At 44.6% G+C, this 15657-nt stretch overlaps 1 long non-coding RNA gene across 1 annotated transcript in view; it reads left to right on the forward strand.

The window, feature by feature from the left end:
• Positions 1–15056, forward strand: part of LOC129702807 (uncharacterized) — a 32623-nt gene extending 17567 nt beyond the window's left edge. The window contains exon 2 of the long non-coding RNA XR_008724442.1: positions 14294–15056. This is a non-coding gene — a long non-coding RNA (uncharacterized LOC129702807). The remainder of the gene's footprint in view (positions 1–14293) is intronic.
• Positions 15057–15657: the final 601 nt, after the last annotated feature.

Raw genomic sequence — 15657 nt, forward strand, 5'->3', positions numbered from 1 at the left:
GGATTAATACCAACTGATTTTCCCAGTCTATCTGCATATTGAAATCCCCCACAACACCTCCACCCATCATCTGACATCACCAATGGCAACATCTACCTCAGGGGGACAAATCAAATGCTTTCACCTAAATTTTATTTATCTAAGGGTAACAGACAAGGATGTGCTCTTTCTCCAATGTTATTTGCTTGAGCCATAGAACCTCTTATCGAGAGTATCAGGTCCCATTCAGGTATTTATGAATATAATACCAAATATCCCTCCAATAAAATTTCATTATATGCAGATGATGTACTTTTATACGTTACTAATCCCCAAGTTAGCACTCCAAATGTTCAAAACATTATAGAACAATTTGGTTATTTTTCTGGATATAGAATAAATTGGAATAAAAGTGAAATCATGCCAAGAAAAGAACAACTCCAACAATTTCCTTTCAGAATCGTTACTGAAAAGTTCAGATATCTTGGAATTTACGTGACTAGAAAGTATTCCTCTTTGTTTAAAATAAACTTCCCACCATTAATCACTAAACTGTATGCCTACATCCAATTTTGGAAAACACTTCATATCTCCCTTATTGGTAGATTAAACATCTCCCTAGAAGCTTTTTTTTTTTAATTGACTATATTGTCACTAACTTTATTTGGGACTACAAAACCCACAGAATACACAAAAGACATTTGTGCAAATCCCAAGAAAATGGAGGATTGGCTCTACCTAATTTTCTTTTTTACTACTGGGCAATTAATATTAAAAATATTACTTTCTGGTTAGACGATACATGTCAACATGTAAATTAGTTAAAAATGGAGATGAAAGATTGGTTGCCTTTTTGTATAGGCTCGATCCTCCTATCTCCAATACATTTGAATGTCAATGTATGAGCAAAACCCGATAATACACAGTACTATCCATATCTGGAAACAGCTGAAATTCAGTCTTAAATTGAGAAATATGTCTCTCCTTCCTATTGCATATAATCCCTCGCTTAAACGGTCTGCTTTAGATGTGGTGTTTGTTCAATGGAAGAACCTGGGAATCAATACTGTGGGAGACCTCTATAAGAAGGGGACTCTCTCTTCTTTTCAAGAACTACAGGAGAAATATCACTTGAAGGCCAATAATTTTTTTAGATATCTTCAAATCCGAGATTACGTGAAAACATATACACAGGACTCCATAGATGCTGCTGCACCCGCTGAGTTTCTCCAGCAATTTTGTGTACCTTCGATCTTCCAGCATCTGCAGTTCCTTCTTGTACACAAGACTGTTCTCTTATGGGTCCAGATATATTAGAAGATTGTTTGAATAGACATGGCAATACAATTAAGTTGATATCTTACATTTATAACACTCTTCTAAATATTGACACCCCACACTCTGAGATTTATAGGCGAGTATGGGACGACGAGCTGGGTTTACCCATTTCGAAAGATATATGGGAGGAAAGCCTACAATACATACACTATTGTTCTTTAAATGCCAGGCATTGCCTGATACAACTGAAAGTGTTGTATAGGTTATACTACTCAAAGACCAAATTGAACAAGATCTTCCCAACTGTCTCTCCTCTCTGTGATAAATGTCACTTTCAAGAAGCCACCCTAACTCATTCTTTTGTATCCTGTATAAAAATACAAAACTTCTGGACGGGAATATTCAATATCATTTCTAAAACACTTAAAATTCAATTGGAGTCAGATTCAAAATTAATAATATTAGGAATGTCAGAGGGCTGCCCTAATTTAACGATATCTCAAAGACGCTTCCTTGACTATGGTTTAATAACTGCGAAAAAAAAGTATACTTAAATTCTGGAAAAAGATAACAGTCCCCACACTGAAGATGTGGATTACAGAAATGACCGAGACACTACATCTAGAAAAAATAAGGCTTGTCTTGACTGACAAACCAGATCAATTTTCCAAAATTTGGTCTCCTTTCATTGAATTTCTTCAACAACATAATGGTTGAACACAAACTCAAAACCGACGCTAGGGTCGGGTGAGCGGGCGTGGGGAAGGGTAGTGGGATATATCTCCACTTCTTTCACTTCTTCGTTAGTTCATTTTTCTTTTTCGTGTCTTTTTCGAAATTCTTTCTTTTCTTTTTCTTTTCTTCTTTCTTTCCCTTTTTTCCTTTTCCTTTTTATTCCGATTTAGTTATTAGATTATAAAATGTTAAAATTGAAGCAGTACGAAAATTGTTTAATTGTTATGTCGATTGCTTTCTCCTTGTACAATTGCTTCTAATAAAATAAATATTATTAAAAAAAACATCTACCTCAGGGAAGGTAATGTAAGTAGCTTGGAGCAAAGGTCTCTGTGGGCTTCACCAAATACGCGCAATGGTCATTCATTCAACTCTCCATCCACAACAGCAGAACGTTACGACAATGAAACTCCGATAAACTGTTATCCTACTGCTTGGAAATCCCAATGCTTCAGCATCTGGCCAACCACATGACATTGCTAGTCTCCTCTTAAGCTCACCAGATCTCCATATCCCACACTCCCATTAAACTCACCTGGACTCATACCCCTCACCCGCTTTAAACTCACAAGAGCCCCATTTCCCACACTCACAAAAATCTCACCGGGACCCATATACCACACTACTTTAAACATACCAAAGCCTCATATCTCACACTTCCTTTAAACTCAGCAGGGCTGTGAATGCCACACTCACCAGGCCCCTGTATCACACGCTCACTTTAAGCTCCCCAGGGCTCTTTATCCCATGCTCTCACACTCCCCTGTATTGTGGGGACCGGCACTGTACACAGAACTCAAGCTGTGCTCTGGACATGTCCAACAGAATCATCCTCCTCTTCTATTCCAAGCCTCGGCTAATAAGGCAGCGCATCCCAAGTGCCTTTTTAGCCACCTTGCTGATCTGCTAACTTCAAGGATCTATGGGCACGCACTCTGCGATCCCTCTGTATCCCCACACCACTAAATATCCTCCCAATTATTGCATTATCGTTTGTCCCAAATGTATTATGTTAATTATCTTCGGATTAAATCGCCATTCGTCTGCCCAACCGATTTCTCCCTACCATCTAAAGCTTTCCACATGTCAACTCAGCTAATTAGTGTTTCGCCTGGTGTAGAATATGTAACAAAGGACCACGGAAGAGAAAGTAGAACGTTTCAACTTAAATTTACAGGGTATAAGTTTCATTTTAAATTGTAAATTGGGTCTTTGGATATTGAATTAGTAGCTAATTGTAGCAGTAAGCAGCTCTGTTATTAAGTAACAATCATCTCTTTATCATCGGAATATAGAAACTCTAAAGAGCAGTTTACATCGTATTATTAGAGAATTAAATTCACTGTAGGTGTAATTTGTGTGATGATGATGTTTCACATTGGAGTATGCGTGGCTCTTCGCCACAGGACACCACCTGAAAGCTAGTTTCAGGAATGCAGTCGTTACCAAGAATGTGGGTGTTCCTGTTCAATGTATCTTGCTGCATTGTTTCCAGACTCGATGGAATGAATTCTGGAAGAACGTGTCAAGGGTAAAGTTCAGCTGGATGAAAGATCTCCTCATTATCTTAAGCTAATATTCACAAATCTAAATATTGCCTGGAGCTCATAGCAACGTGACTTAAACTGACATAACTTTCATTTGCTAACATAATTGTACTTCACCATAAAGGTAAATGGTGAATAGGCTCCTCCGCAAATACTCCACATGCCTCTTAACCAATTCCAGTCATGCCAGAAATATGCTGTGATGAAGGATTGCCTGTCTCAGTTCATCCCACGTCGTCTGTCTAGGTCTGGATGCTTCTATAGTACAACCTTCACCTAGTCAAGCCATGACATTGGACAGCTTGCGGCCTATTCCTGCTCCTAGCTCAGACCTGTAAGATGCCCAGTTGAGCTGCTGCCTCCCAGTGCCAGAGACCTGGGTTCAATCCTGACACTGAATATGGAGTTTTATACAGTAAGTTCTCCCTCTGACCACGTGGATTTCCTCTGGGTACTCCAGTTTCCACCCACATCCCAAAGACACGTAGGTTGGTGGGTAAATTGATGGTTGTAAGTAGCTCGAGGTGTGTAGGTGAATAGTGAAACTTGAGGGAAGTTCATAGAGCCATAGAGTCGTGCATCATTGAAACAGGTCCATGCACCATGACGTCTGTGATTTTGGACCTCATCTCCCACATTCCCACAGGGCAGGGAGGGTTGGCTGGTTGCCAGACTGGGAACAATAATGAAAAGAATGCCCATGACTTTGAACTCATGACAAGCAATAAGTACAAGGACACTTTCCTTTTAAGGAGCTGATTTTGAAATAGCTGACAGAGGGACATCACACAATCGCATCAGAGGAGAAGAATGTAGTTATCCTCGTGTTTAGGGCTGAGGCAAGTGATAGGTGAATCCAGGTGAGGATGACTGATGGGCAGATGGGTGGAGATGGTTACTGAGGCTGCAGATGAAGTGGAGAGAAAAGGGTGCAATTGTGTAATTCGATACATTTTGTTTAGTTTAGTTTAGAGATACAGTGCGGAATCAGGCCCTTCGGTCCGTGCCGACCAGCGATCCCCGTATACTAACACTATCCTACACACACTGGAGACAATTTACAATATGTCCAAGCCAATTAATCTACAAACCTGTACGTCTTTGGAGGGTCGGTGGAAACCGAAGATCCTGGTGGAAACCCACACAGGTCACGGGGAGAATGTACAAACTTCGTACAGACAGCACTCGTAGTCAGAATCAAACCCAGATGTCTGGCACTGGAAGGCAGCTACTCTACCGCTGTGCCACCGTGCTGGCCTAGATGACTCTTTCCTTTTAAGGAGTTGATTTTAAAATAGCTGACAGAAGGGTGTCACCCGATTGCACACAAGAAGGAAGGCGGAGCATGATAGGATAATGGGTGGAATGAAATTGGACGGTGAGAGGGGGGAGAAAGGACAAGAGTGAGAGGGAGAGGTGACAGATGAGTGAATGGTGGAGAGAATAGCAACTGGGTGACAAGGGTGGAAGAGTGGAAAGAAAGGTGTGCATAGGCAGGGGAGGTGGGGAGCTGGGTAGAGGGGGGCTGGTTACCGGAGATTTGAGAATTCAATGTTCATGCCATTGTGTTATGAGCTACCCGAGCAGAATATGAGGTGCTGTTCCTCCAGTTTGGTTGTGGCCCCATTATGTCTCCATTAGGGCCAAAGGCACACAGGTTTGTAGGTTAATTGGCTTGGTATAAATGTATAATTGTCCCTAGTGTGTTAATGTGCGGGGCTCGCTGGTCAGTGCGGGCTCAGTGGTCTGCAGGGCCTGTTTCTGCTCTGTATCTCCAAATTAAACTAAATTAGGGCCTTTGTGATAGCAGACATCTACTTGAAAATGAAGATAGACACAATATACTGGACTAACTCAATGGGTCATGCTGCCTGTGTTAATCCTGGTCCAAGAACACTGATGCAATTATAAAGAAAGCACATCAGTGCCTCTACTTCTTGAGAAGATTACGGAGAGTCGGTATGTCAAGGAGGACTCTCTCTAACTTCGACAGGTGCACAGTAGGGAGCATGCTGACCAGTTGCATCGTGGCTTGGTTCGGCAACTTGAGCGCCCAGGAGCGGAAAAGACTACAAAAAGGAGTAAACACTGCCCAGTCCGTCATCAGCTCTGACCTCCTTACCATCGAGGGGATCTATTGCAGTTGCTGCCTCAAAAAGGCTGGTAGCATCATCAAGGACCCACACCATCCTGGCCACACACTCATCTCCCCGCTACCTTCAGGTAGAAGATACAGGAGCCTGAAGACTGCAACGTCCAGGTTCAGGAATAGCTACTTCCCCACTGCCACCAGGCTATTAAACTCAACTCATACAAAACTCTGAACATTCATAGCCCATTATCTGTTTATTTTCATTTTATCTGTTTATTTATTCATGTGTGTATATATTTATATAATGGTATTTACACACACTGATCTGTTCTGTATTAGTCATGCCTACCATATTCTGTTGTGCTGAAGCAAAATAAGAACTTCATTGTCCTATCTCGGACACATGACAATAAACTCTCTTGAACCTTGAATCTTGAAGCTAGCATTTTGTGTCTATCTTCGGTATAAACCAGCATCTGCAGTTCCTTCCTACACATTTTGTCTACTTGAAACTGCCTTGTCAAATCTGATCCTCGCAGAGTGGAGCATGGGACAGGCCAACCCAGCCTCACTGTAGTTAGTTTACCACCTTGGTGACCACCCGCAGGGATACGGCTCATAGAGAGATACAGCATGAAAACAGGTCCTTCAGCCCATCGAATCCACACTGACCATCATCCACCAAGAACAGGTCAATGGATATTTTTAAGGCAGGGATATATAGATAGATTTTTGATTAGTACGGGTGTCAGAGGTTACGGGGAGAAGACAGGAGAAGGGGGTTAGGAGGGAGATATAGATCAGCCATGATTGAATGGTGGGCCGAATAGCCTAATTCTGCTCCTATCACATGACCTTATGTCCCATTTACACTAATCATACACATTCCATTTTTTTTCTCCACATTCTCAACACTTCCCTTCAGATTCTACCACTATCCCGCACACTAGGGGCAATTTCCAGAGGCCGATTTAACACCAAATCGCATGTCTTTGGAAAAGACCCGTAGAGTGTTTGACAGGGATGGCTACAGAGTAGACTTTCTCGCGATGGAGGGACCAAAGCCACCAGCACAATCCCGTCACTGATAGATCCATTGGGAATGCAGGACAAATGGCTTCAGCCGTGGAGTAGTGCGGATGTGAGGCCCTGTCACCTGCCTCTCCTGAGGGCCGAACTGTCTGCTTCAAGACCTGGGTGAGTTTGGTGCCTTGTAGCTGCCAAACAGAAACAAGGACTCAATGTTCTCTCACCGGCCCTACCACTCGTTTGGAATGCAGGTGGTACAATACAGCAAGACATTCCTTTGCAAAACAAAATGCTCCCAATGCCTGCAGAAACTAATTCAACTGGAACAATCTGCGGCACACCCAAGGTACATAGAATGCCAGGGACAGTGATCACAACCGGGATTTCTCTCACTTACCGAGCCGGGGGTGGATACCCTATTCGGCACGGCCCGGCACGCACGCATTCCCCAGTTAACCCGGCAGCGAGCCTGACCCCCCCAACCCCTGACCTCTGTGACCCGTGGCTCAGACAGTACCCATGTCGGTTTATTCCCAAAGACCTGTGGACCAGTGGGTTAATTGGCCACTGTGAATGCCCATGTGTGTGGTGGAACATGGGGAGAGCTGATGGGAAGAATACAATGGGACAGCTTGGTATTAATGAATGGCTAATGGTTGCCACAGGCTCAATGGGCCGAATGGCCTGTCTCCCTCTTTAATGCCTGGTTGGTTCTGATTAGTTAATGGCCTCAGGCTCTGATTCAATGGGTTCAGCCTCTGATAAACAGAGTTAAAGATTCTGAAATGTTGATCGTTCATGAACAATAATAAAAGCAGAGATCTCACCACTCTGAATATGATCCATAGAGTCATAGAGTGAAACGGTGTGGAAACAGGCCCTTCAGCCCAACTTCCCCACACCAACCAACATGTCCCAGCTACACTAATCCCACCTGCTGTGCTTGGTCCATATCCCTCCAAACTTGTCCTATCCATGTACCTGTCTAAGTAATTCAAGTCAGTTCATTTAAACCAGCCTTTCCTGTTTGGGTCCACACCCACCAGTTCTGATAGACCAGTAACATGGACACCAGTGTTCTCTCTTCACAGATTCTGACTGAATGGTTTCAGCACTCACTTTGTCTTTTCACTGTGCTGTGTTCTGCACCTCGCAGTCCCAGCAATTTCCCTCCACCTCTGTCTATTTACACTATCTCCAGACAGATCAGATGGGAATAACAAGCATTCACCTCCCTCTCCTAGACAGCACTGACAGTAAATGTGTCACTCGATTCCCTTGGATGCATCTTCCACCCTCTCACACAAAACGAGCTGCTTCTCCTGATGTAACATCATTCATCTGCAAGGTCAGCCTTGCCCCTCTCTCGAAAGTAGACACAAAATGCTGGAGTAACTCAGGGGGCCAGGCAGCATGTCTGGAGAGAAGGAATGGGTGACGTTTTGGGTCGAGACCCTTCTTCCTTGCTCCTCTCTCTACAGGTGCTGCCTGACCTGCTGAATATCTCCAACATTCTCTGTGTTTATTTCAGACTTTCTGCATCTGTGTTTTTTTTTTGCTTTTGGTCTCCCAGACCCATCCCGATCTCTCGCCCATTGACTGATTAGGGCAATAACGAGGGCCTGCTCCTGCCTTCCCCAACATGCTGTGTAAAGAGGAACCGCAGATGCTGGTTTACACCAAAGATGGACACAAAATACTGGAGTAACTCAGCGAGTCAGGCAGCATCTCTGGAGAGAAGGAATGGCCGATGTTTCGGGTTGACGGAGAAATGCTGAAATGGTCTCTACGCTAAATGTCATCTATTCCTTTTCTCCAGAGATACTGCTTGACCCGCTGAGTTACTCCAGCATATTGTGTCTGACCCAACATGCTGTAGCCATCCATTATCTCCATTATCCTGTCCCCATACTGCCTCCCTCTAGCCTGTAGGTCCACTGAGTCCAAAGGTGGTGCCGATCAATACAAGTCAGGGAAGGATGGATGGGACTATGTGGGAGTGCAGGGGTCTCCAAGTGATGGGCATGTGCCAGAAACTGGGATGTGTCTTAATCTTACACATTCAGAGTCTGGGGTTCTTGCTGTGCAAGCAGCATGCACCTCACAGTCTGAATGTCGGATAATGGTGTATTCATGTTACTGGTGTGGGTGCGTGTGGGTGCGTGTGGGTGCGTGTGGGTGCGTGTGGGTGCGTGTGGCAGAGGATGCTGCATTATATGGAGGGTTTACAATGGTTGACATCCACTTTAAGGATGGACCAAGTCAAGGATTCCACTGAAAATTTCAAATTCTGGCGAAGTCTGGCAATGTCTAACTGCTGGGGAACAGCAGAATTAATACTCACAAAACCTTAGGGCCATGGGATTTCACCTGATAAACTGACAAACAGGATAAAATGGGTAGATTTGTTTAATCTCACCTCTGAGGAATTGCAAATGCAAACTTAATGTACGCCACCCTCATCTTTAGTATAACTAATAATAATAATACCAGAAGCAGATCGAATAGACTAGAAACATAGAAAAATAGGTGCAGAAGTAGGCCAATCGGCCCTTCGAGCCAGCACCGCCATTCAATATGATCATGGCTGATCATCTAAAATCAGTATCTCATTCCTGCTTTTTCCCCATATCCCTTGATTCCTTTGGCCCTAAGCGCTAAATCTAACGCTCTCTTGAAAACATCCGGTGAATTGGCCTCCACTGTCATCTATGGCAGAGAATTCCACAGATTCACAACTCTCTGGGTGAAAAAAATGTTCCCTCATCTCAGTCCTAAATGGCCTACCCCTTATTCTTAAACAGTGACACCTGGTTCTGGACTCCCCCAACATCGGGAACATTTTTCCTGCATCTAGCCTGTCCAATCCTTTAAGAATTTTATGTTTCTATAAGATCCCCTCTCACCCTTCTAAATTCCAGTGAATACAAGCTCAATTGACCCATTCCTTCATCATATGTCAGTCCCGCCATCCCGGGAATTAACCTGATGAACCTATGCTGCACTCCCTCAATAGCAAGAATGTCCTTCCTCAAATTAGGAGACCAAAATTGCACACAATACTCCAGGTGTGGTCTCACCAGGGCCCTGTACAACGGCAGTAGGACCTCCTTGCTCCTAAACTCAAATCCTCTCACAATGAAGTCCAACATACCATTAGCTTTCTTCACTGCCTGCTATACCTGCATGCTTACTTTCAGTGACTGATGTACAAGATTGGTTCCGATGTTAGGGAAGTCCAGGACAAGGGGTCACAGCTTAAGGATAAGGGAGAAATCCTTTAAAACTGAGATGAGAAGAACTTTTTTCACACAGAGAGTTGTGAATCTCTGGAACTCTCTGCCACAGAGGGTAGTTGAGGCCAGTTCATTGACTATATTTAAGAGGGAGTTAGATGTGGCCCTTGTGGCTAAGGGGATCAGGGGGTATGGAGAGAAGGCAGGTACGGGATACTGAGTTGGATGATCAGCCATGATCATATTGAATGGCGGTGCAGGCTTGAAGGGCCGAATGGCCTACTCCTGCACCTAATTTCTATGTTTCTATGTTTCTACAAGCACACCCAGGTCTCGTTGCACTTCCCCTTTTCCTAATCTGACACCATTCAGATAATAATCTGCCTTCCTGTTCTTGCCACCAAAATGGATAACCTCACATTTATCCGCATTATACTGCGTCTGCCATGCATCTGCCCAACCTATCCAAGTCACCCTGCAGTCTCATAGCATCCTCATCACAGCTCACACTGCCACCCAGCTTTGTGTCATCCGCAAACCTGGAGATGTCCCATTTAATTCTCTCGTCTAAATCGTTAACATATATTGTAAATAGCTGGGGTCCAAGCACCAAGCCTTGCAGCACCCCACTAGTCACTGCCTGCCATTCCCGTCTGCCAACCAATTCTCTATCCATGTCAATACCCTACCCCCAATACCATGTGCTCTAATTTTCCGAGCTAATCTCTTCCCCACTATCGATGTAAGGTTAACTGGTCTACAATTCCCCGTTTTCTCTCTCCCCCTCCATTCTTAATGTCACAGCCTCAGTACACAGGGTCTGCCCTTTAGAACAGAGGTCAGGAGAATCTGGGAAGAGTTTTGCCTTCATGTCCTGGCCAACATTTACACAACACTAACAAAGTATCAGATTTTGCATCTCACAGCTGTCAGCAGGATCATGCTGCCTGTGTAGCAAAAGGATTTGAGTATAGGAGCAGGGAGGTTCTACTGCAGTTGTACAGGGTCTTGGTGAGACCACACCTGGAGTATTGCGTACAGTTTTGGTCTCCAAATCTGAGGAAGGACATTCTTGCCATAGAGGGAGCACAGAGAAGATTCACCAGACTGATTCCTGGGATGTCAGTCCATATGAAGAAAGACTGGATAGACTCGGCTTGTACTTGCTAGAATTTAGAGGATTGAGGGGGGATCTTATAGAAACTTACAAAATTCTTAAGGGGTTGGACAGGCTAGATGCAGGAAGATTGTTCCCGATGTTGGGAAGTCCAGGACAAGGGGTCACAGTTTAAGGATAAAGGGGAAATCCTTTAGGACCGAGATGAGAAAAACACTTTTCACACGGAGAGTGGTAAATCTCTGGAACTCTCTGCCACAGAAGATATAATTTAGGAGGGAGTTAGATGTGGCCCTTGTGGCTAAAGGGATCAGGGGGTATGGAGAGAAGGCAGGTACAGGATACTAAGTTGGATGATCAGCCATGATCATATTGAATGGCGGTGCAGGCTCGAAGGGCCGAATGGCCTACTCCTGCACCTATTTTCTATGTTTCTATGTTTCTATGTATCTGTATGGACGATGTGAGAGTGCAAAGGACAGAAACGTAGGTGCAAGTCTGTTCCTCCATGTTATCCTTCCAGCCATACCGTAACCAAGTCCCATTCTTAAATAGGGTTACCTTGCTTCGTGTATCAACAACTGATCACACATTGAAAGAAGACCGCATTATCACTTAATCACAAACTGCAGTCACAACCAGCTCTGGCAGATAGAGACTCAAACAGACCAGTGACTCATGCTCTGTGAGTGTATCAGTGGGTGAGGGAGAGGTTACAAAGAAGCAGAACAGCATTTCAGGGTATTATTAGGCACAAGGTCATAACTGGGAACACAAAACCTTGCAACACCAACTTTGACATTTGGACTTTGAGACCCATCAAAGCTGTTTCCACGCCTGCCCTCCAGGAGAATAAGGTTTTCAAAACCAGAGATGATCATTCTACATTGCTCCAGTGAGAGAATGTAACCGGCTTCGTAGATGTAATCGGAAATTCTGTGACCAGGAATAAGCACTGCCTGCCACAAGCCCGGAATATCATGCGCTCCCAATTGTATCCACCTATCAGTCACCAGGCTTTGCCCTGCTCATCCTCCCTTCCAGCTTTCTCTCTCCCCCCCCCCCCCCCCCCCCCCCCCCCCCCCCCCCACAATCAGTCTGGAGAAGGGTCCTGATCTACTATGTTGCATATCCATGCTTTACAAAGAGGGACCTGGCATTGGGGGCGGGCGGCGGGAGCAGAGAACAATGTGGGACCCGGTGGCAGGGGGGAAGGAGCGGGTGGGGGCGGGCGGGAGCAGAGAACAATGTGGGACAACTGGGGACTACATTGAACACGTAATTTTGTCGACACCCTATATGTGGCGACTCTTTGCATACTTTGTGCTTGTAACACAAAGGATTTCACTGTGACAGTTGTTTAAGAAAGAACTGCAGATGCTGGAAAAATCAAAGGTAGACAAAGAAATGCTGGAGAAACTCAATGGGTGAGGCAGCATCTATGGACAGAAGGAATAGGTGACGTTTCGGGCCGAGGCCCTTCTTCAGGCCACGTTTGATAATATAGTATCATTCATTCATTCAGGGATGCTGCTTGAACTGAGTTACTTTGTTAAGCATTCTGGGCCCGTACTATCATGAGTTTAGTGGAATGCTAGGTGACCTTGTTAAATTGTACAGAATTCATCTGGTGCTTGGCAGGAAAGATGCACCGTGTACCCTGTATGAGAAGTCTAGAATTGGGCCCCACACTCTCTCAATGGGGATTGTGTCTTCAGCCAAAGGTTGTGAGCCTTTGAAACTCTCTCCCCACCGGGCTGTGGAAACTCGATCCCTTAGTATATTCAAGATGTTAATGGAATCAAATGGCAGGGTTTGTGAAGGAAAATGGCGTTCACGTAAAAGGTTAGTTACAATCTCGGTGAATGGCAGAGAGGAGAGAGGGCTTGAATACTAATCCTGCTCCCACATTGGATGACATTTGACAAAGAGAGAGAGTCAATGGCCTCGAAGTTCTCTTCTACACTGTCTGGCTTGTATGAACTGCACATTAAGAGTACAGCAGCATAGCCGCTAAGTGTCTGGGAAAGCAGCCAGAGTTCTGGACCATTGATTCTGAGATATGCGTTCCAATCCCAACACTGCAGTGGGGGAATTTAACTTCAAATAATAAAATTAATTAGGGGTTTTTGAAGAAAAAGCTACTCTCAGTAATGTTAAGCATGGATTAAAACAGATCTGATTCACTAGTGTCGTTCAGGAGAGGAAATCTACCTGTTCTGGTCTATATGTGACCCCATTTCCACCAGTGTGGTGGACTATCAGCTGCCCCCTCAGTTCAGAGGTAATCACACAATAGACATCAGCATTGCCAGCAACGACCACGTCTCATGTGCGGACAAATCAACAAGCCATGGCATTGAAGCATTTGATTCCAATGAATGGATAATAGTCGCAACTTAAGAAGCAGGGATTGACTTTAGAGATACAGACTTTAGAGATATAGTCTTTAGAGATACAGCGTGGAAATGGGCCCTTTGGCCCACCGAGTCCACACCGAGCAGCGATCACCCTCTGCTCCAGCACTATCCTGCACACTAGGGACAATTTACAATATGCATAAGCCAATTAACCTACAAACCTGTAAGTCTTTGGAGAACTGCCAATGAATTTAAATACATACATCAGAAACATCAACAAGATTTTAATTCTGCCACTGAAATAGATAAATAATGTAAGACAGACACAAAATGCTGGAGTAACTCAGCAGGACAGTCAGCATCTCTAGAGAGAAGGAATGGATGACGTTTCAGGTCGGGGCAACCGAAATTAGGAGAAATGTCTTCAGACTGATCAGCCCGCGAGACTGGTACTGGTACTGGTAAAATAGGGTCAAATGTTAGAACCTTTTTTGAAAGTTAACCTCTGGGGTGGGGGGTGGCTAGGTAATTTTTTTTAATATAAAGGAAGTGTTAACTTTTGATGGGAAGGCAGATGGTTTATCAGAGGTGCTGTCAGGAAGTTTGCAAAATGGTGGGAGAGAAAAGGTGGTTGCTGGAGGTGAGGAGGAACACCCTCATTTCCCGTCCCAGTAGCTCTATCTCTTTCCCTCGTTATCCACCAACAAGTGCCAATGTAGAAAGTCACCAACTTCAAATCAGTTGCTAAGAAGTCTCCCCAATGTCTATTAGAAAGTCTGAAATCCTTCATTGGTGAGTAGCAAAGGAGAGGTAGTCTTTACTCACTTTCAAGGGACCATTGAGGAAGACAACCATAAGCAAGATGAATGAAACGTCATGGACTTCTTCATGAAATGTTAACTCTCTTTCTCTCTACACAGATACTGCCCGACCTGATGAGCATTTCCAGCATTTTCCGGGTTATTTTTTTTCTCGGATTTACACCATCTATGGTATTTTGTTTTTGGACCACAGATAAAGCAGCAAGGGCTGTAGAACCCAGAGAGGGGAGTGGAGTTCTTAAACAAAGGTTCTTATGGAGGATGAGGAGAGATTGGGCCTACAGTGACTGGAGTTTAGAAGAGTGAAAGGAGATCAAATAGAAACCTATAACACACTTATGGGACCAGACACACCAGCTGCAGGGAGGATGTTCCTGGTGTTATGCAGAGTCCAGGAATCACAGTCTCAGGACTCGGAATCTCCCCTTTGACAACCGAAATTCGGAGAAATGTCTTGATTCAGAGTGGTGACCCTGTAGGCCACAGAGAATAGGGGCACTAAATCAATAGGTGCAGAAGGACTTTTAGACTTTAGAGATACAGTATGGAAACAGGCCCTTCGGCCCATTGAGTCCATTCTGACCAGCGATCGTCCCGTACACTAACTATCCGACAAACGAAGGAAAATTTACAATTTACAGAAGGCCAATTAACCTACAAACCTGGACGTCTTTGGAAAGTGGGAGGAAACTGGAGCAGCCGGAATAAACCCATGCGGTCACCGAGAGAACGTGCAAACTCCGTACAGACAACACCCATTGAGAGGATCAACCCCAGATCTGTAAAGTTGTGAGGCAGCAACTCTACCGCTGTGCCACTGTGCTTCCCTGTATTTCTTAACATTAAAAGGATCAAAAGAGGAGGCAGGAATGTGTGGATGATCATTATTGATTATGTTGAATGGTGGGGTCGGCTTGGAAAGCTGAGTGGTCTGCTCCTGCTCCTGCTCCTGTTTACTGACTACTTACCTACAAAGGCAATACAGACACTCCCTTCCCCCAGTCAACGGGACACAAAGACAAGGAAGCCTTCAGCTCTCCGCCCAGAACAACTAGATCTGTAACCAAGTCCTAAAACTGATCTGATGGGGGAACTCAGCAGGTCAAGCAGCATACATGGAGACAATAGGATGGTCGATGTTTTGGGTTGAGACCCTGAATCAGTCTCTTGTGTAACATGGACTGACACAAAAAGCTGGAGTACACTCAGCAGGTCAGGCATCTCTGGAGAAAAGGAATAGGTGACGTTTCTGGTCAAGGCCCTTCTTCATCCTGACCCTCTGCGTTACTCCAGCTTTTTGTGTCCAACCAGCATCTGCAGTTCCTTCGGACACCTCTTGTGTAACCTGGCTCTGTTTACCTGCCTTCCTTTACGAATCCTTTCCAACAAATATCTACCACATTATAGGAGTGTGCATTTGGCACCCAGCCCCATTGCTATCACCCTCCCACCAATCTCAGCAG

This window comes from Leucoraja erinacea, chromosome 13 (assembly GCF_028641065.1).
Source record: "Leucoraja erinacea ecotype New England chromosome 13, Leri_hhj_1, whole genome shotgun sequence".
Classification (NCBI taxonomy): Eukaryota; Metazoa; Chordata; class Chondrichthyes; order Rajiformes; family Rajidae; genus Leucoraja; species Leucoraja erinaceus.